The sequence below is a fragment of the Heptranchias perlo genome, chromosome 27 (assembly GCF_035084215.1).
Source record: "Heptranchias perlo isolate sHepPer1 chromosome 27, sHepPer1.hap1, whole genome shotgun sequence".
In the NCBI taxonomy this organism is placed as follows: domain Eukaryota; kingdom Metazoa; phylum Chordata; class Chondrichthyes; order Hexanchiformes; family Hexanchidae; genus Heptranchias; species Heptranchias perlo.
This window is the reverse complement of record NC_090351.1, coordinates 38149006-38175944: the sequence shown is the minus strand read 5'-3', so window position 1 is coordinate 38175944 and position 26939 is coordinate 38149006. Positions and strand designations below refer to the sequence as shown.

Here is a 26939-nt window from a genome sequence, read left to right as displayed (position 1 = left end):
GGAATGGGCTTGGACCTGCAACCTTCGGAGGCGGTGAAATGTTCTATGCCAATTGCAGGAGCTAGCAAGTGTCGACACACTTTGTGCCATGTTTGGTATGGTAACTACATGAGATATTAAGACAGATGACCAAAAGCTTGGTCAAAGATGTAGGTTTTAAGGAGCATCTTAGAGGAGACTAGAGGCAAAGAGGTTTAGGGAGGGAATTCCAGAGGTTGGGGTCCTAGGCACAGCTGCCAATGGTGGAGCGATGAAAATCAGGGATGCACAGGAGGCCAGAATTGGAGGAGTGCAGAAATTTTGGAGGGTTGCAGTGCTGTCATATAATGGTAGTGCTAAACAATTTAATGTATCTAGGTCTGTTCTGTCCTTTTTTTGACAGTTATATGCTAAAAGCATTTTCCATTTTTTGAATAACTTGTGTAAATTTGAGCTGTCACTGGTCTAACACCATGATTAAAATGTACCACTACACGTAGGCCCTGAAGATTCAGGGGCAAGAACGCATTTTGCCTACAGTTCATATTTTGATGTGCAGCGCCCTCTACTTTCTAGACACTTCCAATAGACATCTTTTGACTTTGTAACTGCACAAATAGTTTAACAGTTTTGAGATGTACCATTTAAACTATTGGTGTTATAAAGTTCCTGATCCATGGATTTTAAGAGCTGGTTCAGAATTAACTATTGCCTCATTATGCTCAAGGTTTTTTTGCTTTTTAATTCCTGTGTGCTGACCTCTGGTTGTTCTGCATGACCTGCTGATCCAACGAGTGATTAGGCAGATCCGTGTTTTGACGTGTAATAGTGTGTAAACACCCTGACCATATGAACAACTTGTATTCAACTTGCTGTAAAGAACCCTCCCACTATAACTGGCTGAATCTACTACCACGGCTTTAAATTTACCACCCCTCGTCTTGGAAAGCAAAGTGCAGTATCAAACATCCTTGTATTCCGAATGGATAACTGGAACTTCTCTGAATTAGTATTTGCATAGGAGTGTACGGGGTCAGAAGAGACCATTGCAAACCATCTGCCCAATCCCCAAGTTCAAAAATTCTATACACTATCTCTCATACCTCTCGATTGTCTCCTCTGCCAACTATCCATCCAGTTCCTCTTGAATTTACAGATACTGTTTCAACCAGCTCTGTATGACCTTAGATCATTGGCCATCACAGACTGAGATTTGTTGAGTTCCTATTTAGCAGTCTGGGTTCACCGAGAACATTTGTGTTCAGTTTGGACAAAGTCCAACTTTTGAGCGGGGTGTTTGGAAATGTCTGATATATAAACTGGACACTAAAGGTTAAATTTTGAAGTAGCCCCTTTTCCCACTTCTGTATGATGTGGAGACCTTAGCTGTCGAGGCTACTAAGATTTAAGAAATAGGAGTAGGCCATACGGCCCCTCGAGCCTGCTCCGCCATTCAGTATGATTGTGGCTGACCTTCGACCTCAACTCCACTTTCCCGCCTGTTTTTTTTGATGAATTATCAACCAGTGTAGATTTAAGAGCTTGTGACTGTAATCTCACTTTCTATTAGACTTTTTTTAGGTAAATTTATCTGGTTCTGTGTGACTAGCTGTTGTTTTTGATATTTACAGGTATGAAGAACTGTTGCCTAATTGGAAAGTGCCAGCATTCCAATTTCAAAAAAAAAAATAAAATTTAACATATCTGAAGAGGCTTCACCCGTTTTTATATCTTCGATTTAAACAAAAAAGATCTCCAGAAGACAGTTTGCACATACTGTTCCTGAAATTTGCAGTGTACATCGCTTGAACAGACAGTATTTTCACCTTTTGCATAGTGGTTATAGCCAATGTGGATTTAATATGAGTTTAGTTGTATGATTATACAAAAAAAAGCATGGACACATTTCCAATGTTGTAGATGTTGCAAGTGAAATTAAGAGTTGATTACATATTGGCCTTTTATCATCGCACCTCTTCTCCCTATCAAGCACTAATAGTTCAATGATAGTTTTTGACATTTTTAGTCCATATTGTTCCTTGATGGACTTATCCCAACAGTTAACATCTACTTTTGGTCATTGTGACTCCGTTTTATATTGGGAAGTTACAAGACCACCTTACTTTCACTATACAATTGTATTCTAATTAAAAATGTTTTGTGCATAATGCTTTGGAAAAATGGGTCTTTTATAGGAAAACTGTGGAAAGCTGATTTCTATGTCTCAAAGCTGAAATATATTATACTAAACCAACTCTAAACCGGCTTCCTGGCTCTCATTTGTTTCCTTTCCAATCTAGGTTTCTTTTTTTTAAAATTGTGCACCAGCGTGTTGCATTACCAATATGGCAGGATCCTTGGGTCTGGACCCCTCGGAGATCCTGTTACTAGTCTGTTGCATGCAGTCTCCTCCCTATCTTCCCCCCCCCCCGCCCCCCCCAATGCAACAGACAATGCCAGACTCTCATTTCTTTGCTAGATTTCCTGAACTGCAGCAGGCTTCGAATTTGAGGGAGTAAGTTTGAAAGTTTGCCTTGAATGCAGTTAATGGTAAATAGATCAGCATTTTGTACCTGAAATATTTATTCCATCTGATTCTGAAATTGGAATTTCATTCTGAACCAGTGCTGTCACTAACGTTTCAATGGTCTGTGAAATTTCCACTCAAGACTTCTAGGACAAATGTGATAAGCGCCTGTAGTGTTAGATTTTCTTTTCAGGTTGGGTTGTCTAGGGAGAGTACTTTGGGGTAAAAATAGCAATACAGTGGTTACAGACCTCGTGGTGGGAGCAATTTGTGGAACATGAGCTAACAGCATTACATAATTAAGATATATTGGCTTAAGTACAATTTCTCATATACTATATCTGTAAGCCTTCCATGCCTTATTAACAATCCAGTATTGGGCTGTGGTCCATTTTGATGCAGAAATTATGTCTTTATCATGTTTTTGTAAATGATATCTCTTTTTAATAGATATTCCAGTAGCAGAACATCAATGCTGGGCTGACTCTTTTATTGAGACTATTCAATCTTGACATCTCTGGGTCCTATCTGCTGTATCTAATTAGAATATCACTCTGGATATCTGGTTTAAGTTTTTTTTAAAAAGTTTTCCAATTGTACTGACTGATTTGTTGTGAATTCACGTAAATAAAATGAACAAGTTCAACAAGCGTATGAATCGATTCCAGTCGGGTTAAAAGGCTCTGCTCAGATTGTTGATCATATTATTCAAAGCTGGTTCATAATAAGACAGCAAGTATCCTAGTAATCAGCTGTAGTTTACCACTCTAAACCTGCAGTGATTGTATTGCAATTGCTACTGTTTTAGTGTGATTTTTGTTTTGTCTAAATCTCCCAAAGGTGAGGATGTTATGTACTTCACCTAAATTGCTATTAACTTGTGTGTGTGTTACAAGTTTAGGATTTTGCCTTTGATATTATAGCACTAGAGAAGGTGCAAAAAAGATTTACAAGGATGATACCAGAACTGAGGTTATGACCATCAGGAAAGACTGAACAGGCTGGGGCCCTTTTCTCTAGAAAAAAGACTGAGGGGTGACCTGATAGAGGTCTTTAAAAATATGAAGGGGTTCGATAGGATAGACGTGGAGAAGATATTTCCACTTCTGGGGAGACCAAAACTAGGGGTCATGTGTATATAAGACAGTCACCAATAAATCCAAAAAGGAATTCAGGAGAAACTTCTTTACCCAGAGTGTGGTTAGAATGTGGAAGTTGTTACCAGATGGAATAGTTGAGGCGAATAGCATAGATGCATTTAAGGGGAAGCTTTAAGTACATGAGGGAGAAAGGAATAGAAGGATATGTTGGGGTTTGATAAAGTGGGAGGAGGCTCGTGTGGAGCGTAAATACCAGCATAAATCAGTTGGGCCGAATGACCTGTTTCTGTGCTGTAAATTCTTGGGTACCATGCTGCTCATCACTCCCAAAAACGGTCTGAATGTCTTGATTTTAGGGAGTGTGCCCAATCTCTAACTATACAATAGCATAACCCAGAGGTATAACAGTGGTATCCTGCTTTGATCTGAACTGGATATTTTAAGACCTTTGCATCTGTGCTTCAATCTATTTTCAGGTGAGCTGAGAATAGTTAGTGAGATAACATTTGAATTATTAAGCTGCTTTATTTCACAGAGCAGCTGTTATGAATTAGACTCCCTAATCATTACATAGAATTTACATCCACCCGAGAGTTAACGTCTCATCTAACCGTCGGCACCTCCAACAGTCAGCACTCCCTTAGTACTGCACTGGGAGTGTCAGCCTAGATTATGGGCTCAAGTCTCTGGAATAGGACTTGAACCCGCAACCATCAGAGCAGATTTAGCTGAGGAAAGGGAGCAATAGTGCAGCTTAAATTAATTAAACCAGATCTAATGGATAACCATTGCTGTTGATGTGCATTTGAATTTTGAGGCCAGAGAGATGGATGTTGTACCGGGGAAGTAGTGGGAATGGGAGGCCATCTTGGATCTGATGTGGGGGACTGATTGCATAAACACTTGGCTTATGTGTTTAAACCCACAATCTTCTGACTCAGGTGAGAGTACTACCATTGAGTGCAATAAAAATGGAAATCTTTGAAATGAATCTCCTGTATTAAAATGTGAATTGAAGTTTCTAAATGTAAAACCTTCCTGCCTAAATATATGAACAAGTAAATCTTCCACTGAGCCTTTTTTTAATAGTTTCAAATTGTGAAGACATAAAAGCCCCAGCGTGGTGGATGAATTTCAGTGCACCTCTAAATTCACTCCTGACCATTATGAACTTGCAGGCAATTTATTTGTTCCCAGCTGGCTCCTAGGTATCCTTGAGGGACACAGCAGCTGCAGCTGGCACTAGATTTCTCTCGGCCTGAGGTGAAACCCATTTCGACTGCCTCACATGCACTCTGCCTGTCTGCTGCCATTTCCTGAACGCACTGGGGTTCAATTCCGCAGAGAGGGGCAATCGTTTGAGCGCCTTGACGGTGAGGTCGTTGACTGGGGAGATCGTGGCTAAGCTCAATACTGTCTTCTAACATCAGTTGCATGTCCACCTTCCAGCACAAACCCTGGCCATTGTTATTTGACTGTGGTGTCACTGTCATCTCGAGTCAGACGGTTGTGAATCCGTTTAATAGTGGTATTTAAAATCATGAAGGGTTTTGATAGAGTAAGGAAGAACCCTTCCAGTGGCAGAAGGGTCTGTAACCAGGGGACACTGATTTAAGGCAAAAGAACCAGAGGTGAGATGAGAATTTTTTTTAATGCAGCGAGTAATGATCTTGAATGCACTGCCTGAAAGGGGGGGTGGAAGCAGATTCAATAATAATTTTTGAAAGGGAATTGGATAAATACCCAGAGGAAAAATGTGCAGTGCCATGGGGAAAAAGCAGGGGAATGAGATTAATTGGATAGCTCTTTCAAACAGTTGACACCGGTGCGATGGGCTGAATGGCCTCTTCCTATGCTGCATTGTTCTGATTCATTTCAGGGACTTGAGCACATAATCTGGGCTGACACTTCAGTGCAGTACTGAGGAAGTGCTGCATTGTCAGAAGTGCTGTCTTTTGGGTGAAACATTAAACCTTGGGTCCCTTCTGTCTGCTCAAGTGGATATTAAAGATCTCACGACACTATTCGAAGAGTAGGGAAGTTCTACCAGTAACCTGCCCAACAGTTAACCCTCAAGTAACACCACTGAAAAAGTTTCTGGTCATTGATCTGTTTGTGGGATCTTGCTGTGCACAAGTTGGCTGCTGTATTTTCCTACATTACAACAGTGACTATACTTAAATTCATTCATTGGCTTTGAAGCACTTTGGGATGTCCTGAGCATGTGATAGGTGCTGTATAAATGTAAGTTCTCTAAACCTCCAGCTAACTCAGCACAGGATAGTCTGTATGACTCAGTACCACGTAGGGCAGTGCATCGACCCACATCTGCAGAGCCCGCCGTCCAACAGCAGAGAAATTTTTTTTGTAAACATTTTGACAGGATGATTAAATAATTTGCATATGTGTAGTGGAGTGCAATTAAAATTCATTCTGTCCCTCCTCCAAGTACAATGTATGCGTTCATGCCTTTGCTTAATATAATGGATTTCCTCATTTCTGTGCCTGGGAACTGTTTCGGGGTCACTCCGGGGGGAGGTGACTGAACAGATCAGGGGTCTTATTGTGATGGATGGGTGTGCAACTTCAGATGTACAAAAATTGCAGGGAAACTGCCAGCTCTGAAGAGTATGCAGCTTACAGGGTATAAACTATCATTGTAAAACCAGATCTGCCTTAAAATATTTCTGCTTTTGAAGAAAGCCACATAACCCTGTATTGTTAATGCTGATTTTCTTCCCTGGTTACAACAGCTTATATTGCCCAAAATGTTATAACCATACCTAAAATCAGTCGCACAATTCTGTGCTCTGTTCAAAAGGGATCAAATAGTACACATTCTGAGAGCATGATCAAGGCCATGCTGACTCATTTCTATAAGGCAGCTACATCTACTGCTACCTTTGGGCCAGTGCCTGTCCAGATGCTGATAATGTCTGAGTTGTATTTCTCCTGGGTTTTCACAATATCTTGCATGTTGACGCTATTGCTTCTTGGGTAGCCAATTATTATGATCCACAGGAACAGGAGGAGGCCATTCTGCCCCTCAAGCCTCTTCCGCCATTCAGTTAGATTATGGCTTATCTGTATCTTAACTTCATCTACCCGCCTTGGTTCTGTAATCCTTAATGCCCTTGCCTAACAAAAATCTATCAATCTGTTTTAAAATTTTCAATTGACCCTCAACAGTTTTTTTTGGGGGGGTGGTGGAGGGTGTTCTAGATTTCCCCTACCCTTTGTGAAGAAGTGCTTCCTGATATCACCCCCTGAATGGCCTAGTTCTAATTTTAAGGTTATGCTCCTTTGTTCATGATTTCTGCCCCACCCCAGAGAAAATAGTTTCTCTGTATCTACCCTATCAAATCTTTTAATCATCTTAAACACCTCAATCAGACCACCCCTTAATCTTCTACACTCAAAGGGAACACAAGCCTAGTGTATGCAACCTGCCCTCGTAATTTAACCCTTTTAGCCCCAGTATCATTCTGGTAAAGAACTGGTTTTCCTTTTCTGAAGGACATTAATGAACCAGTTGGGTTTTTATGACAATCCGATCCCTTTCTAAACCTGTGCTTGCTTTGTAATTAATTCCCCACCCTGCGCTTTGGGGTGTGGTAGTGTCACCTTTCTAGCACTGCATTCGTCCACTGTCTCGAGTAGTGGTGTTTCATTCAATAAATCTGGCAACAGATGGGCTGACACCAGGGAAAAATGACCATGAAAGGTCCTGCTCGATGGGACTGCCTGCACTTGTTTTTACTTTTGCCTATCTATCTTAGCCAGAGCACTTCTTTCTGTGCCAGATTTTATTGAGGGGTGTCCTACTAAGAGGGCCATTAAAGTTTAACCAGGCTTCTAATGACATCTTAGGAACCCTATTAGCATTTATCATTTATTAATGCGACACCTGTTTGAATCAGCCTTGGCCGCCTAAAACAAAATGGGCCTGTTTTAAGATGGCGGTAGGCAGGAATCTGGGAGGAACAGGGTGGTTGACTGTACCCACTCCTGTCCTGTGGGGCAGATTAAAATTTCCCTCTGATGCATTCAAGGCATCTAGGGATGGGCAATAGATAGAGAATTTTTAAAAATTTGCTTTCAGCTAAATTTGATTAATATCAACAACTTGCATTTTATAATGTGGAGATGCCGGTGATGGACTAGGGTTGACAATTGTAATTTCTTGACATTCACCTAAGGAGGAAGCCTCCAAAAGCTTGTGATTTTCAAATAAAATTGTTGGACTATAACTTGGTGTTGCATTTTATAAAGCATCTTAACATAGTAACACGTCTCCAGGTGCTTCACGAGCACAATCAGACAAAATTTGACACCAAACCATATAAAGAGATATTAGGACAGGTGACAAAGCTTGGTCAAAGAGTTAGGTTTTAAGAAGTGTTTTAAAGGAGAGATAGAGAGACGGAAAAGTTTAGAGAGGTAATTCCAGAGCTTAGGGCCTAGGCAGCTGCAGGCACAGCCACCAATAGTGGTGTGATGAAAATCGGGGATACGCAAGAGGCCAGAATTGGAGGAGCATAGAGATCTGAGGGTTGTAGGGCTAGAGGAGGTCACAGATAGGGAGGGGCGAGGCCATGGAGGGATTTGAAAACAAGGACGAGAATTTTAAAATTGAGGCGTTCAATGTTTTCAAGAATTTATTGTGCTCTTGTGCAGTAATAAGACCATGTTACCGATTTAGGGACTTTGTGGTTAAACCATCTTGTACGTTGTGTTACGTGGTATTTACAGGTACGTGCACTGATGATACTGTGTTGTCTTCACGAGCCCGCGATCCCCACCGACTCTTCAAATTTCAAACCTTTTACTTTTTGAGCCTATTCATTCTTCCCCACAAGATGGCACCACTAAACTGTGTAAAGCTCAACGTGTTTCTCTTGCTGGTTGAATCGAGTAGGAGAGAAGAAGCCCTAAGCACTGTAAGAGGTGCGAGTTGGCTATGATAGATTGGGGAACTATACTAAAAGGGATGACGGTGGATAGGCAATGGCTAATATCGAAAGAACGTGTGCAGGAATTACAACAATTATTCATTCCTGTCTGGCGCAAAAATAAAACAGGAAAGGTGGCTTACAAAAGAAATTAGGGATAGTATTAGATCCAAAGAGGAGACGTATAAAATTGCTAGAAAAAGCGGCAAACCTGAGGATTGGGAGCAGTTCAGAATTCAGCAAAGGAGGACAAAGATTGGTTAAGAGGGGAAAAATAAGAGTATGAGAGTAAACTAGCAGGGAACATAAAAACTGACTATGTCAAGAGAAAAAGATTAGTGAAGACAAATGTAGGTCCCTTACAGTCAGAAATGGGGGAAATTATAATGCAGAACAAAGAAATGGCAGAACAAAGAAATGGCAGAACAATTAAACACATACTTTGGTTCTGTCTTCACAAAGGAGGACACAAATAACCTCCCAGAAATGCTAGGGAACCAAGGGACTAGTGAGAGGGAGGAACTGAAGGAAACCAGTATTAGTAAGAAAATAGTGCTAGGGAAATTAATGGGGCTAAAGGCTGACATCACCAGGGCCTGATAATCTACATCCCAGAGTACTAAAGGAAGTGGCCCTGGAAATAGTGGATGCATTTGGTCATCTTCCAAAATTCTATAGACTCTGGAACAGTTCCTACAGATTGGAGGGTGGCAAATGTAACCCCACTATTTAAAGGAGGGAGAGAAAAAAAAGGGAATTATAGACCAGTTAGCCTAACATCAGTAGTGGGGAAAATGCTAGAGTCTATTATAAAAGATGTGATAACAGAACACTTGGAAAGCATTAATAGGATTGGACAAAGTCCGTATGGGTTTATGAAAGGGAAATCATGCTTAACAAATCTACTGGAGTTGTTTGAGGATGTAACTAGTAGAATAGATAGGGAAGAACCAGTGGATGTGGTGTATTTGGATTTTCAGAAGGCTTTTGATAAGGTCCCACACAAGAGGTTAGTGTGCAAAATGAAAGCACATGGGATTGGGGGGAATATACTGGCACAGATTAAGAATTGGTTGACAGACAGGAAACAGAGTAGGAATAAACGGGTCTTTTTCCGGGTGGCAGGCAGTGACTAGTGGGGTACCGCAGGGATCAGTGCTTGGGCCCCAGCTATTCACAATATATATCAATGATTTGGATGAGGGAACTAAATGTAACATTTCCAGGTTTGCAGACGATACAAAGCTGGGGTGGAATGTGAGCTGTGAGGAGGATGCAAAGAGGCTCCAATGTGATTTAGACAAGTTGGGTGAGTGGGCAAGAACATGGCAGATGCAATATAATGTGGATAAATGTGAGGTTATCCACTTTGGTTGTAAAAACAGAAAGGCAGATTATTATCTGAATGGTGATAGATTGGGACCTGGGTGTCCTTGTGCACCAGTCGCTGAAAGCGAGCATTCAGGTGCAGCAAGCAGTTAGGAAGGCGCATGGTATGTTGGCCTTCATTGCAAGAGGATTTGAGTACAGCTTACTACAGTTATACAGGGCCTTGGTGAGACCCCATCTGGAGTATTCTGTGCAGTTTTGGTCTCCTTATCTGAGGAAGGATGTCCTTGCCATGGAGGGAGTGCAACAAAGATTTACCAGACTGATTCCAGGGATGGCAGGACTGATGTCACTAAAAAAAAAATTAGTCACTGTTGTAATGTAGGAAATGCATCAGTTAATTGGGCACAGCAAGGTCCCACAAACAGTAATGTGATAATGATCAGATAATCTGTTTTAGGGACAGCGGTTGAGGGATAAATATTGGTCAAGACACCGGGAAGAACGCCCAAGCTCTTCTTTGAAATAGTGCTATGGGATCTTTTACGTCCAGCTAAGGGGGCAGACGGTGCCTTGGCTTAACGTCTCACCCCAAAAACGGCACCTCCCACAGTATAGAGCTCCCTCACTACTCGCACTGGGAGCGCCAGCCTAGATTTTGTGCTCAAGTCTTTGGAGTGGGACTTGAACCCCTGAGTGCTATTAACTGAGCCAAACCTGTGCTGCCTAGCCAGTGCTGGAGAGTGTCCCAACCCTGACTCGTGGTAAGTAGGATGTGAGTTCTGAATTCCTAAATTATACAGCATATGAAGAAGTTTGATACTTTGCCACTGGAGGCCACTATTTCACATGTTAGAATGGACATTGTACATTTGCTGAAGCAGGTGCTTTATGGAAAACTGGTTGATGGCAGAAGCAAGCAGGGCGGAGAACAAAGGCCCTACAAGGACACACTGAAGAGTCACTTGAAGCTGTGCAACATGGTCGTCGACTCTTGGGACTCCCTGGCCGCTGACAGACAGCGAGGACGCGCTGAGGAGTGTAGGGCCTGGATCTACCGCACCGGACAACAGACTGAAGAAGCCCGCAATGGGATGGACTGGAGAACCTACCAGGAAGCTGGTTGTGTGAGGCTTGTGGTGACATACCTAGCTATCGGGTGCCCTGGGATAATATTTACCCTTCATCCAACATCACTAAAACTGATTATCCGGTCAGTTTTACATTGCTGTATGTGGGAGCTTGTCGTGCATCATAAAATACTTTTGAAGTGTAGTCACTGTTGGAATGTTTGCTGTTTGTGGGATCTTGCTGTGCGCAATGAGATAAATGACCAGATAATTTTTTTTTTAAAGTGATGCTGGTTGGCCAGGATGTCAGGGAGAACTCCCCTGCTCTTCTTCAAAATAGTGCTGTGGGATCTTTTACGTTCCCCTGAGGGGGCAGACGGGGCCTCACGGCGCATCTTGTTTTGGCCTAAGCTGCTTCCACTGGCACAAGCACCATCTCATTGGGACCTCCAGACAGTGGCAAAGTGACAAGATGACCCTGTCGTCCTCTTTTTTCCCCCCCCCCCCCCCCTCCTGTAGCCGCGGTGCACCGGGAGTCTGGTAGTTTCCAGCTGCGTCTCTAATGGCACTGCCACCTCAGCCGGCAGCGTGAATGGGCAAAGCACCGGCAACAGAAGCCGAGGCTGTAGACCAACATGGCCGCCGTCGGGGCGAGCGTCTGAAGCGGGTCCTGGTTTCATCAGTACGGGAAATGAGGCCGTTTCACGCCCATCCCTGTGCTCGCTGTAACCCATCACTGTGGGGGGGTTCAGGAGGGAGTTACTGAAGGAACTAAAATGATTTTATAGAAGCTGCAAATGGAAGCCCATACAGAATTTTAAGACCTTAAATTAATGGACAGGCTTTAGGCTATGGACTGTTTATGGAGTTCCCATGACCAGTACTGCGCTCTCGATATTAAATCTGAAAATCAGTAACAGCATAGCTCAGCAAGCACTCGTAGGGGCTGTGGGTGCAATGCTATGGGGAAAATGGTATAGGCACAATGGTATGGGGCAAATTCGCCTTTTCAGATGGGTAGAGATACACAGTTCTCTCCACTGGGCTCCCACACATCTGTTTGTTAAGCTGGCTGTCCCAACAATGTCTAAAAATGCCAACCAGTCACCAAACAGTCAGAATCTTAAACCAATTCAGTCGTTTTTACTTTGGCTCTGTGGCTTGTGATGTGCGATGTTTAATTGAGATTTCAAAGGATTTTCTTCATCGGCAAGCTTCGGGAGTCGAGACGCAATCTCTCTCCTCCACCTTCCCAAGTCTGGTTTAGGACTTGGGCAGTGGAGTTTCGAGTGACTGCCTCTGACCGAGGGTTTAACCGGAGACAAACAGCAGCCGACCTCTGATCTCTGCTACAAAGCCACCCATCATTTGCCATGTCTGGAGCTTTGTGTTTCCCTACAGGCTGTTTTGACTACATTACAATAACTTTCACTTTGCACATTGATGGCTTGAGCCAGGATTTATAACTTGGGTCAAGGTTCTGGCAGGGAAAATAACCTTGCAAAGAAAAGGTCCTCGAGGGACTTAACCAACTTATGAACCTTTTTCCCCTTCAATAACTCCATGAACGAGATGAAGATTTATTTTCTGATAGGGATTTTCAGTGTGGGCTTTGATCAATTGACAGTTGCCCCTGGTTACCTGTCACCCTGCGAGTTTATAGTATTTATGGACCGATTAACCCCTTCACCAGCCGTTCTACATCATCTAACTGAGAAAACTAGGTGAGGAGCCAAAGCCCACAGTGCAGGACACCACCAAGGTGGCACGAGTAGGAGTGAAGATAAATCAGATGGGGAGTTAGATTTCCACTACTCTCTGTGTGAAGAAGTGCCTTCTGACATCACCCTGCAACAACCTAGCTCTAATTCTAATTTTGTTCTGGACTCTCCCACCACAGGAAATAGTTTCTATCTATCTACCCTATCAAATCCCTTAATCATTTTAAATACCTCGATCAGATCATTCCCCCAATCTCCTATACGCAAGGGAAAACAAGCCAAGTTTATGCAACCTGTCCTCACAATTTAACCCACTACGCCCTGGTATCTTTCTGATTAATCCGCCCTCCCTCCAAGGCCGACATATCCTTCCTGAGGTGCGCTGCCCAAAACTGAATGCAATATTCCGGAGGGGGGGGTCTGACCAAGGCTCTGTACAACTGAAGCATAACTTCCTCCCTCTTGTGTTGCAGCTTGTTCCATTCCTCTGTTGAGGCCGCTGACTCTAGGAGAGTTTCAACTACATGGGCGACAACGTATTGGCAGGCTATTCAACTAGGTGGGGGAGGGGGATGGCATTACAGCCGAGCCCGGTGCTCCCCCCCGTGTCACGTCCACACTCTCCAGCAGGGTTGCTGGATTGTATTCAGGAGCAGGAACTCTGGTTGATCCTCGTCCGCGGACTGGGGAGGGAACCTGGGATTTTCCAGGTCTCTCTGGCTCAGTAGCACAGCACGTAGTGCGTTTTCGCACTGGTCCATCCGGGGAGTGAGTTAAAAAGGTTTCTTGTTTTGGGCAAACATTTCTGTCTTCAAGAAAAAGTGTTTTTGAACAAAATTAAAGTACTTTTAGATCTAGTGTTTCTGCAGTTAGGTCACAAGGTGGAGACTGGCAGAAATCTAGATACTGCCCTTAAAGAAAAGATTTGCATTTCCATCGCGCTTTTTACAACCTCAGGACGTCCCAAAGCACTTCACAGCCATTGAAGTACTTTTGAGGTGTAGTTACTGTTGTAGTGTAGGAAACGTGGCAGCCAATTTGCACACAGCAAGATCCCGCAAGCAGAAATGTGATAATGACCAGATAATCTGGGTTTTTTTAGGTGTTGGTTGAGGGGCAAATATTGGGTAAGATGCTGGGGAGAATTCCCCTGCTCTTCTTCAAAATAGTGCCATGGGATCTTTTACGTCCACCTGAGAGGGCAGACAGGGCCTCGGTTTAATGTCTCATCCAAAAGATGGCACCTCTGACAGTGCAGCACTCCCTCAGTACTGCACTGAAGTGTCAGCCTAGATTTTGTGCTCGAGTCTTGGGATTTGAACCCACAACCTTCTGACGCAGAGGCGAGAGTGCGACCCACCGAGCCACGGCTGACACTCCCTTGGGATGAAGGAGCCGCTTTGGAATGTAAATGGGAACCAGGCCTAATCCTGGCCTGTCTGGTCTCGTGACTGAATACCTCAGGTTTGTCCGAACATTGATAGTGCTGAACGTTTAGCTCTCCTGCTGCTCACTGCAGCCCCACTCATAAGTCAACTCCTTTACGAGCAGCTCATTTGGCTCCAGGTGTGTGCGAGCAATAACGAGGTGCCAAACCTACAAAGCCTTTAGGCCCAAAATTAATTTTTCAAGAAAGCGAGATTTCTCAGCAGTGAAATGATTAATAGATGTCGTCAACTTTTCACGAGCCTGTCGTCCTAATCTGCTTCCCATTACATCCTGACCAGATGCATTTCATGCATACTGTAGCAGTGTGACTGGGGTGACAAATGGAGGCTGCAATTACTGCCAGCGACAGCATTCAAAGGGCCAGTCGGCCCAATCAGTCACATTAGTGGCTTCCTCACCCCCTCCTCTCACCCTGTTTCGATTGCCTGTGAGGAATGCTGTTCTAAACTGTGTCAAACACATTATACAAATAGTGTTCGAAAAACACACCCCCTGCTCACAGATCTCGTTTTAACATCTCATCTGTAAGACAGCACCTCTGACGGTGCCGCATTCCCTCAGCATTGGCACTGGGAGTGTCAGCCTAGATTATGGGCTCAAGTCTCCGGGGTGCGGGCTTGAACCCGAGACCTGCTGACTCAGAGACGAGAGTGCTACCCACGGAGTCACGGCTGACGTCTATTTGGCACAGCCATGGTAAGACATTCAAATCAACTAAACAATGGCGAAAGAGGTGAGGCACCAAAAGGTCTGCTGGTGTCTGTGAAGCTGTACCGCAGCAAGGAACCAGCACCTTTCGGAGAGGAGGGGGAGAACTGAAGAGTCCACCATACCAGAACCCTTCAGCAAGAAGCAGCTCTGCCACATAAATGCACTGCACGTGTCAGCTTGCCTCAGTTGGTAGTAGTCTGCCCTTCTGAGTTAGAGGGGTAGAATCACACAGCACAGAAGGAGGCCATTCGGCCCATCGTGCCTGTGCCTGCTCTTTGAAAGAGCTATCCAATTAGTCCCATTTCCCCCGCTCTTTCCCCGTAGCCCTGCAAATATTTTCTTTTCGAGTATTTATCCAAATTCCCTTTTGAAAGTTACTGTTGAATCTGCTTCCACCGCCTTTTCAGGCAGCGCATTCCAGATCATCACAACTCGCTGCATTAAAAAAAAATGTCTTCTCATCTCCCCCCCCCCCTCCCCCCCCCCCCCCCCCCCCCTGGTCTTTTGCCAGTTATCTTAAAATCTGCGTCCTCCGATTGCGGATTCAAGCCCCACTCCAGAAAATGAGCACACAACCCAGGCCGATACTTCACTACGTACTGGGTTGACATACAGTGGGGATACTTGTGTCTGATTGGCGCAGGTGCTGCCCCCAATTGTAAGGGTACGTGCAGGGATTGGGGGGAGGGAGGGTCTTTAGCCTGGGTTGCAGCCCACCCGATTGAAGATACTCTCGAGATAAAAACCATGAGGAAGGCACAGCTCCTCTTCCCTGGTAAGTGGTTCAAGAATCTCATGTGTGAGACCTGAGTTAGGACCCGGCCCCTAGGGCAGAACACATTGGATGGACAGACTCCAGTCCAGTACCGAGGGAGTGCTGCACTGTCGGAGGTGCCGTCCTTCAGGTGAGTTGTTAAACCGAGGCCCCGTCTACCTGTGCAGGTGGATGTAAAAGATCCCATGGCCACTATTAAACGAAGATCAGGGGTAGTGTCCTGGCCAATATTTATCTTTCAACCAACATTACCGAAAATAGATTAACTGGTCATTATCACATTACTGTTTGTGGGATCTTGCTGTGCGCATTTCCCACATTACAACAGTGACGATACTTCAAACGTTAGTCATTGGCTGTGAAGCTCTTTGGGACGTCCTGAGGTCGTGCAATGTTCTATAAGAATGCAAATCCTTTCTTTTCTCTCACAAGCCTAAAGCTGCAAGTGAATCGGACTTGGAGCAACTGGCTCACTTGATAATGAGCATTCACTGTTTAAACCCCCCGCCCCCCTCACTGCTCTTACACATGGTGAGATTGATTGACAATTCTCCAACAAGCCCCATAATTCTTTGTAGCATCTGTCACCATTTCAGTAACTTTGAAATCAGCCCTACAATTAATTTTATTCCCACTTTGAACTCAAATGCAAAATATTTGAGTTAGAGCCCCATTAGAATGCATGGAGTCCATTTAGGTCCGTGTGACGATACAATGAATCATTCTGATAAATGAAGCTCAAGTTCAGCATGTGATGAAAGGGAAACTCATGAATATCCACAGAGTTACGAGCGAGAGAATCAAGCACCAAAAGAAATGGAGTCCGGGTGACAGCGGGTGACGTGTTTTTGTATCACACAGAGTGCATCAATACAGGGTGGGTTTGGCTTTACATTGTCTCTGAATGGTATTGAAATAGTTAATAGCAAACCATGATCCCACCCTCACTCTGACCCTGACCCCAATCCTCCCCCAACCCTGCTCTAATCTTACCTCCCAATTCTGCCCCCAATCCTCACTCCAACCTTTCGTCCTAACCCTGCCGCCAATTGTCCTCCTAATCCTCCCTCAATCTTGGTCACCAACTCTGGTAGACGTATTCCTAGAGGTTTTACCACATGACCTCCCAACTCCATCTGCCCCACTCCCAACACGTCAATCCTCACTGGGCACTACCTTCCCAAAGTAGTCACTGTTGTTATGTAGGAAACGCAACAGCCAGTTTGTGCACAGAAAGCTTCCACAAACAGCAATGAAATAAATCACCAGTTCATTTGTTTTTAGGTGTGGGTTGGGAGACTAAATACAGGGGAGAACTCCCCTGCTCTCCTTTACGGCCGCCTGAGAGGGCCTCGGTTTGACGTCTCATCCGCAAGACGGCACCTCTGACAGCGCAGCACTCCCTCAGTATCAGCCTAGATTTTGTGCTCAAGTCTCTGGAGCGGGTGCTTAAACCCACGACCTTCTGACTCAGAGGCGAGAGTGTTGCCCACTGAGCCATAGCTGACACATAAGAACGTAGGAACATAGGAACAGGAGTAGGCCATTCAGCCCCTCGTGCCTGCTCCGCCATTCGATAAGATCATGGCTGATCTGTGATCTAACTCCATATACCTGCCTTTGGCCCAAATCCCTTAATACCTTTGGTTGGCAAAAAGCTATCTATCTCGGATTTAAATTTAGCAATTGAGCTAGTATCAATTGCCGTTTGCGGAAGAGAGTTCCAAACTTCTACCACCCTTTGTGTGTAGAAATGTTTTCTAATCTCACTCCAGAAAGGCCTGGCTCTAATTTTTAGACTGTGCCCCCTACTCCTAAAATCCCCAACCAGCGGAAATAGTTTCTCTCTATCCACCCTATCTGTTCCCCTTAATATCTTAGAAACTTCGATCAGATCACCTCTTAACCTTCGAAACTCTAGGGAATACAACCCCAATTTGTGTAATCTCTCCTCGTAACTTAACCCTTGAAGTCTGGGTATCATTCTAGTAAACCTACGCTGCACTCCCTCCAAGGCCGCTGGGTCCGCTGTTATTTGTTATTTATATTAATGATTGGGATGAGAATTTAGGAGGCATGGTTAGTAAGTTTGCAGATGACACCAAGATTGGTGGCATTGTGGACAGTGAAGAAGGTTATCTAGGATTGCAACGGGATCTTGATAAATTGGGCCAGTGGGCCGATGAATGGCAGATGGAGTTTAATTTAGATAAATGTGAGGTGATGCATTTTGGTAGATCGAATCGGGCCAGGACCTACTCCGTTAATGGTAGGGCGTTGGAGAGAGTTATAGAACAAAGAGATCTAGGAGTACAGGTTCATAGCTCCTTGAAAGTGGAGTCACAGGTGGATAGGGTGGTGAAGAAGGCATTCAGCATGCTTGGTTTCATTGGTCAGAACATTGAATACAGGAGTTGGGATATCTTGTTGAAGTTGTACAAGACATTAGTAAGGCCACACTTGGAATACTGTGTACAGTTCTGGTCACCCTATTATAGAAAGGATATTATTAAACTAGAAAGAGTGCAGAAAAGATTTACTAGGATGCTACCGGGACTTGATGGTTTGACTTATAGGGAGAGGTTGGATAGACTGAGACTTTTTTCCCTGGAGAGTAGGAGGTTTAGGGGTGATCTTATAGAAGTCTATAAAATAATGAGGGGCATTGATAAGGTCGATAGTCAAAATCTTTTCCCAAAGGTAGGGGAGTCTATAACGAGGGGGCACAGATTTAAGGTGAGAGGGGAGAGATACAAAAGGGTCCAGAGGGGCAATTTTTTCACTCAAAGGGTGGTGAGTGTCTGGAACGAGCTGCCAGAGGTAGTAGTAGAGGCGGGTACAATTTTGTCTTTTAAAAAGCATTTGGACAGTTACATGGGTAAGATGGGTATAGAGGGATATGGGCCAAGTGCAGGCAATTGGGACTAACTTAGTGGTATAAACTGGGCGACATGGATATGATGGGCCGAAGGGCCTGTTTCCATGTTGTAAACTTCTATGATTCTGTGATTCTAAGGCCAATATGTCCTTCCGAAGGTGCGGTGCCCAGAACTGCTCACAGTACTCCAGGTGCGGTCTAACCAGGGTTTTGTATAGCTGCAGCATAACTTCTGCCCCCTTGTACTCCAGTCCTCTAGATATAAAGGCCAGACATGAAAGAAGTGGTCCGATATTAAAAATAGAGTTTTAGAGGGTGTTTCAACATCGTGAACAACCCCCCTCTCCTCTGCCCACTTCACTGGTAGGAATAGGACACACTGACCGAAACTGTGAAGCAGCTGCTTCTAACCTGGGGAGGGAGGGATGATGAAAGTCTCGAGTGACCTTCTTCATTTAACTCCGTTGAATCAGAGGTTGCTCGATCGTCCCTGAACTCTGACCTCTGCAGGACTGAATAACCACAGTGGGGGAGGGGAGCTGCTGTCGCGAGACTGGTGGCTTCTCAGGAAATTACAAGAAAGGAACGGAAAATAAACAAAGTTGTGTTGTTTTCATTGCAGATTCTTGCAACAATGCCTTCCACAGACACCCCCACTGCTGACTTCAGACTTTCATCCACTACAAATCTTTGGTTTATTCCCGAACAATTGGTAGTTGATGCAGCGCTGAGCCACACAGTGCAGAGAGGAAGGCCCCAGGGTCAGTCCCAGTCCATGCTGTGTTAACTGATCTCAGTCAGGATGGTGGCTTCAATTGGCCTCGGTGTCACTGGGCAGGGGGAGGGAAGGAGAGGGAGGAAGCAGCTGCTCTCCAGTACTTCACCCAAATGCCTAGCGTCAAGAGGGTCTCTGACCCACGTTGGAACCTGACCTGATTAAAGTCACACTCTACAGCATGAGTCGCTGGTATGTGATCAAGAATGGGGAACCTGCTTTGTGTTTTGTCCCTCTCCCTAGCCTGGGACTGCCAATACTAATTGTCGGACCTGTATCAGGCTGGGGAACAGTTGACTCATCCCGAACTGTGAAACCAAACACGGGACCATCCTGTTCTGTCCTGGACCAATATTTATCCCTCAACCAACACCTAAAACGGATGATCTGGTCATGTATCTCATTGCCGTTTGTGGGATCTTGCTGAGTGTAAATTGGCTGCCACGTTTCCTACATTACAACAGTGACTACACTTCAAAAAGTACTTCATTGGCTGTAAAGCGCTTTGGGAAGTCCTGGGGTCATGAAAGGTGCTATATAAATGCAATTTCTTTCTTTCTTTCTTTGTGTCGCTCGGTACCAATTCAGGCGGCACGAGGCATCAGGGTGCCAAAGATTTTCTTTATTGAGCACCACAAGCAAGACTATTATTGAACCATTAAACACTGGTCCTGTGTTGTATTTTCGAGTTGGATCATGCAAGTTGCTCCACACTCTAGTACTTGTTCAATAATTGAAGCCTTTTGTCCTCTGATTGAATGGTGTTCGAATGTTTTTATGCTGAATGGGCTTCTATTAAACAGGGTCAGCACAAGAATCAGTTGTTGATTCTCAGTGACATCATTGTAGTGTTGTGAATAATTAGATGAATTCAGTTGCTCTGAGATCCCCCTCTGTATTAATACACGAACTCTGTTTCAACTTGTGCATCTGAAAATGGCTCAAATCCATTTTGTTCAAAATTATACTGTGATAGAAATAAGACCTGAAAAATTTTGAGGAAAAGGCAAAAATCTGTCCCTTATCAGAGCTTAATGCAACTCCCCATCTTCTCACCACATCCGTCTATCCCAACTCCCCATCTTCTCACCACATCCGTCTATCCCAACTCCCCATCTTCTCACCACATCCCTCTATCCCAACTCCCCACCTTCTCACCATATCCCTCTATCCCAATTCCCCACCTTCTCACCATATCCGTCTATCCCAATTCCCCACCTTCTCACCATATCCCTCTATCCCAATTCCCCACCTTCTCACCATATCCGTCTATCCCAATTCCCCACCTTCTCACCATATCTGTCTATCCCAATTCCCCACCTTCTCACCATATCCGTCTATCCCAATTCCCCACCTTCTCACCATATCCGTCTATCCCAACTCCCCACCTTCTCACCATATCCGTCTATCCCAACTCCCCACCTTCTCACCATATTCCTCTATCCCAATTACCCACCTTCTCACCACACCCATATCCCATGCCTTGACAAGCAAGGCCTTGAAGCCCTGGCAACGCAGTCGTATTTGAGCTTTTATTATTTGTTGCCTTGTCCTGTTTGAATTTCACACACCTGGAGATTTGGAAAGAAAGAACTTGCATTTATACAGTACTTTACAGCCAATGAAGTACTTTTGAAGTGTAGTCACTGTTATAATGTACGAAATGTGGCAGACAATTTGCGCACAGCAAGATCCCACAATCAGAAATGAGATAATCACCAGATAATCTGTCTCTTTTTTTAGTGATGTTGGTTGAGGGATAAATACTGGCCAGGACACCGGGGAGGACTCTCCTGCTCTCGAAATAGTGGCCGTGGGATCTTTTAGACCCACCTGAGAGCAGACGGGGCCTCGGTTTGACATCTCATCCGAAAGACAGCGCAGCACTCGCTCGGTACTGGACTGGGAGAGTCAGCCTAGAATACAGGGCTCGAGCCTCTGGAGTGGAGTTTGAACTTATGACCTTCTGGCTCAGATGCGAGAGTGCGAACGACTGGGCAAAGGCTGACAATCTGGACTGTTTTTAAGTGCTGCTGCCTCGTTGGGTGGATGAATCCCAAATCACAACATCGAGATCTGTCAGTAGCAGCAACTTGAGATTCCTGCAAATTAATGGGGGCATGGGGTTGACTTTGTCCGTGGACACACCAATACGGCCCATGAAGGTTATGTTCCTTAGTTGGGCCTGACCCAACAACCAATCCAGTTATTAGTGAAACAGCTACCAAACAAAGCTGACCTGACATGTTAAAAGGACGAATGGAACACCTCTCTCTGTTGGGACTGTGTGTGGCCGTGTGAGAAATTGAAATGTCACTTCACATAGTGATCAAGGAGAAATGAACTTATTACAAACGCTGCTGCCACTGAGCCGTGGCGATCGGAAGATCGTGGGTTCGATTCCTGGTCGGAGCAGAGTTAAGATCATCTCAGTTGGGCTTCTACGATTGCCCTCAGTGCCGTGAAGGTCTGAAATCCTTGGGCCTCCTCTCCTGAGCGTTATGCAGTGACCTGCTGTGGAAAGTCCCTCTGCCCTTATGTAAGAGAGTGTGTGTGTGGGGTGTGTGTGGGGGGGGTGTGTGTGTGTGTGTTTTTTTTTTATATATTCGTTCACGGGATGTGGGCGTCGCCGGTGAGGCCGGCATTTATTGCCCATCCCTAATTGCCCTTGAGAAGGTGGTGATGAGCCGCCTTCTTGAACCGCTGCAGTCCGTGTGGTGACGGTTCTCCCACAGTGCTGTTAGGAAGGGAGTTCCAGGATTTTGACCCAGCGACGATGAAGGAACGGCGATATATTTCCAAGTCGGGATGGTGTGTGACTTGGAGGGGAACGTGCAGGTGGTGTTGTTCCCATGCGCCTGCTGCTCTTGTCCTTCTAGGTGGTAGAGGTCGCGGGTTTGGGAGGTGCTGTCGAAGAAGCCTTGGCGAGTTGCTGCAGTGCATCCTGTGGATGGTACACACTGCAGCCACAGTGCGCCGGTGGTGAAGGGAGTGAATGTTTAGGGTGGTGGATGGGGCACCAATCAAGCGGGCTGCTTTATCTTGGATGGTGTCGAGCTTCTTGAGTGTTGTTGGAGCTGCACTCATCCAGGCAAGTGGAGAGTATTCCATCACACTCCTGACTTGTGCCTTGTAGATGGTGGAAAGGCTTTGGGGAGTCAGGAGGTGAGTCACTCGCCGCAGAATACCCAGCCTCTGACCTGCTCTTGTAGCCACAGTATTTATATGGCTGGTCCAGTTAAGTTTCTGGTCAATGGTGACCCCCAGGATGTTGATGGTGGGGATTCGGCGATGGTAATGCCGTTGAATGTCAAGGGGAGGTGGTTAGACTCTCTCTTGTTGGAGATGGTCATTGCCTGGCACTTATCTGGTGCGAATGTTACTTGCCACTTATCAGCCCAAGCCTGGATGTTGTCCAGGTCTTGCTGCATGCAGGCTCGGACTGCTTCATTATCTGAGGGGTTGCGAATGGAACTGAACACTGTGCAGTCATCAGCGAACATCCCCATTTCTGACCTTATGATGGAGGGAAGGTCATTGATGAAGCAGCTGAAGATGGTTGGGCCTAGGACACTGCCCTGAGGAACTCCTGCAGCAATGCCCTGGGGCTGAGATGATTGGCCTCCAACAACCACTACCATCTTCCTTTGTGCTAGGTATGACTCCAGCCACTGGAGAGTTTTCCCCCTGATTCCCATTGACTTCAATTTTACTAGGGCTCCTTGGTGCCACACTCGGTCAAATGCTGCCTTGATGTCAAGGGCAGTCACTCTCACCTCACCTCTGGAATTCAGCTCTAATGTAAAGGCTGTAATGAGGTCTGGAGCCGAGTGGTCCTGGCAGAACCCAAACTGAGCATCGGTGAGCAGGTTATTGGTGAGTAAGTGCCGCTTGATAGCACTGTCGACGACACCTTCCATCACTTTGCTGATGATTGAGAGTAGACTGATGGGGCGGTAATTGGCCGGATTGGATTTGTCCTGCTTTTTGTGGACAGGACATACCTGGGCAATTTTCCACATTGTCGGGTAGATGCCAGTGTTGTAGCTGTACTGGAACAGCTTGGCTAGAGGCGCAGATAGTTCTGGAGCACAAGTCTTCAGCACTACAGCTGGGATGCTGTCGGGGCCCATAGCCTTTGCTGTATCCAGTGCACTCAGCCGTTTCCTGATATCACGTGGAGTGAATCGAATTGGCCGAAGACTGGCTTCCGTGATGGTGGGGATATCGGGAGGAGGCTGAGATGGATTATCCACTCGGCACTTCTGGCTGAAGATGGTTGCAAACGCTTCAGCCTTGTCTTTTGCACTCACGTGCTGGACTCCGCCATCATTGAGAATGGGGATGTTTGCAGAGTCTCCTCCTCCCGTTAGTTGTTTAATTGTCCACCACCATTCACGACTGGATGTGGCAGGACTGCAGAGCTTTGATCTGATCCGTTGGTTGTGGAATCGCTTAGCTCTGTCTATAGCATGTTGCTTCCGCTGTTTAGCATGCATGTAGTCCTGAGTTGTAGCTTCACCAGGTTGGCACCTCATTTTTAGGTACGCCTGGTGCTGCTCCTGGCATGCTCTTCTACACTCCTCAATGAACCAGGGTTGATCCCCTGGCTTGTTGGTAATGGTAGAGTGAGGAATATGCCGGGCCATGAGGTTACAGATTGTGCTGGAATACAATTCTGCTGCTGCTGATGGCCCACAGCGCCTCATGGATGCCCAGTTTTGAGCTGCGAGATCTGTTCTGAATCTATCCCATTTAGCACGGTGGTAGTGCCACACAACACGTTGGATGGTGTCCTCAGTGCGAAGACGGGATTTCATCTCCACGAGGACTGTGCGGTGGTCACTCCTCCCAATACTGTCATGGACAGATGCATTTGCGACAGGTAGATTGGTGAGGACGAGGTCAAGTAAGTTTTTCCCTCGTGTTGGTTCGCTCACCACCTGCCGCAGGCCCAGTCTAGCAGCTATGTCCTTCAGGACTCGGCCAGCTCGGTCAGTAGTGGTGCTACCGAGCCACTCTTGGTGATGGACATTGAAGTCCCCCACCCAGAGTACATTCTGTGCCCTTGCTACCCTCAGTGCTTCCTCCAAGTGGTGTTCAACATGGAGGAGGACTGATTCATCAGCTGAGGGAGGGCGGTAGGTGGTAATCAGCAGGAGGTTTCCTTGCCCATGTTTGACCTGATGCCATGAGATTTCATGGGGTCCCGAGTCAATGTTGAGGACTCCCAGGGCCACTCCCTCCTGACTGTATATCACTGTACCACCACCTCTGGTGGGTCTGTCCTGCTGGTGGGACAGGACATACCCAGGGATGGTGATGGAAGAGTCTGGGACGTTGGCTGAAAGATATGATTCTGTGAGTATGGCTATGTCAGGCTGTTGCTTGACTAGTCTGTGGGACAGCTCTCCCAATTTTGGCACAAGTCCCCAGATGTTAGTAAGGAGGACCTTGCAGGGTCGACTGGGCTTGGTGTTTTGCCGTTGTCGTGTCCGGTGCCTAGTGGTCCGATGCCGGGTGGTCCGTCCGGTTTTATTCTTATTATGACTTTTCGTAGCGAGATTTTACAACTGAGTGGCTTGCTAGGCCATTTCAGAGGGCAATTAAGAATCAAGCACATTGCTGTGGGTCTGGAGTCACATGTAGGCCAGACCGGGTAAGGGCGGCAGGCTTCCTTCCCTAAAGGACATTAGGGGGGGTGGGTGTGTGTGTGGGGGGGGTGGGTGTGTGGGGGGTGTGTGTGTGTGGGGGGGGGGTGGGGGTGTGGGGGGGGTGTGTGTGTGTGTGGGGGGGGGGGTGGGGGTGTGTGTGGGGGGTGTGTGTGTGGGGGGGGGTGGGGGTGGGTGTGGGGGGGGTGTGTGTGGGGGGGTGGGTGGGGGTGGGGGGGGTGTGTGTGTGGGGGGGTGTGTGTGGGGGGGGTGGGGGTGTGTGTGTGGGGGGTGTGTGTGTGGGGGGGGGGTGGGGGTGGGTGTGGGGGGGGTGTGTGGGGGGGGTGGGGGTGGGTGTGGGGGGTGTGTGTGTGTGTGGGGGGGGGGGTGTGTGTGGGGGGGGGGTGGGGGGGGGGGTGGGGGGGGGGGGTGGGGGGATGGGGGTGGGTGTGTGTGGGGGTGGGGGGGGGGGGGGTGGGGGGGGGTGTGTGTGTGTGGGGGGGGGGTGTGTGTGTGGGGGGGGTGTGTGTGTGGGGGGGGTGGGGGGTGTGTGTGTGTGTGGGGGGGGTGGGGGTGGGGGGGGTGGGGGTGGGTGTGTGGGGGGGGGTTGTGTGTGGGTGGGGGGGGTGGGGGTGGGTGTGTGGGGGGGGTGTGTGGGGGGGGTGTGTGGGGGGGGGTGTGTGTGTGTGGGGGGGGGGGTGTGGGGGGGGGTGTGTGTGTGGCGGGGGGGGTTGTGTGTGGGGGGGGTGGGGGTGGGGTGGGGGGGGTGGGGGGGTGTGTGGTGGGGGTGTGTGGGGGGGGGGGGTGGGGGGGGTGTGTGGGGGGGGGTGGGGGGTGTGTGTGTGTGTGGGTGGGTGTGTGGGGGGGGGTGGGGGGAGGTCTTCGATGAAAACAGGACTGAACTTGTTGGCTGTGTTGCTCCCCTGCAGTTGAATAGCCTTTCAATATTCAATGTCTAGGCTCACCCCATTGAAAGGCGAGTCAAGAATTACCATTCGGGAGAGGTATAAACCAGGGTGAGGGTGAATGGTTGGTGCCAGGACTTTGAAACCATTCCCTGGTCAGCTTCCTCAGCTAAACAAGGGAGGGAATTGGGGGGGAATAATCTTCTTCAACATGACCACATTTGTCCATTTTCTTACGACTGAGGGAAACTTGATGGACTGAAAGGCTTTATCCTTCTCCCACAGGCAGAGAGATGTCTAGAAAGAGAAACAGGAGAGTCTAAAGGCTCCCTTGTGGATTTGAGTAGTGCTGCATCTATCAGTGAGTGGGAGGAGATGGATGAAGATGAGCTGATGATGAGAACGTCCTCCTGGGGGACCATCACTGTCCGCTCCTCCTTGGGGTTAACACTGGGGAGCAGCCTGATCAACACGCTGTCTACATCTGCGGCCCACTGCGGGAGTCTGTCTGAGACTCTGTTGAGCTCTCGATCAAGATCGACATGTGATCCCTGCCTCCTCCAATGACGCTGGCCCTTGTTGTAGTTCAGCTCCATGCAGGCTCCGCCTCTCAATACCTCACCGTATCCACATTCTTCATACCTGAGGCCCACACAGTGAGCGATTGTCGGCCCAGCTATTTGCTCGACACGTTACGAGATAGAAAGAAAAAATATAACATCTCACATGTCCTCAGGACATCCCAAAGTGCTTCACAGCCATTGGATTACTTTTAAAGTGTTGCTGTGCAGGTAAATGTGGCAGCTAATTTGTACACAGCAAGATCCCACAGGCAGCAGTGAGATAAATGACCAGATAACCTTGGTCAAGGAATCAATGTTGACCAATAGGACTCTCCATCTTCGAATAGTGCTGCAGGATCTTTTACGTCCACCTGAGAGGACAGACGGGTCCTCAGTTTAACGTCACATCTGAATGACGGCGTCTCCGACAGTGCAGCGCTCCCTCAGTGCGGCAAGGTTAAAAGGCGTGCCGATGGGTAGATTCCTTCTTCAGGGAGCTGCAGGGGCTCAGCCCGTCTATTCATACAGCTTGAAGTAAAAGAGCTGCAAAAAAA

At 46.7% G+C, this 26939-nt stretch overlaps 1 protein-coding gene across 4 annotated transcripts in view; it reads left to right on the top strand.

Annotated features, from left to right (window-relative positions):
• rap1aa (RAP1A, member of RAS oncogene family a) overlaps positions 1–2240 on the top strand; it is a 133038-nt gene extending 130798 nt beyond the window's left edge. For all 4 annotated transcript variants that reach the window (XM_068007686.1, XM_068007685.1, XM_068007688.1 and 1 more), the window contains one exon: positions 1611–2240. The gene's annotated coding sequence lies outside the window, so the exon portion shown is untranslated. The remainder of the gene's footprint in view (positions 1–1610) is intronic.
• The last annotated feature ends 24699 nt before the right edge of the window (positions 2241–26939 follow it).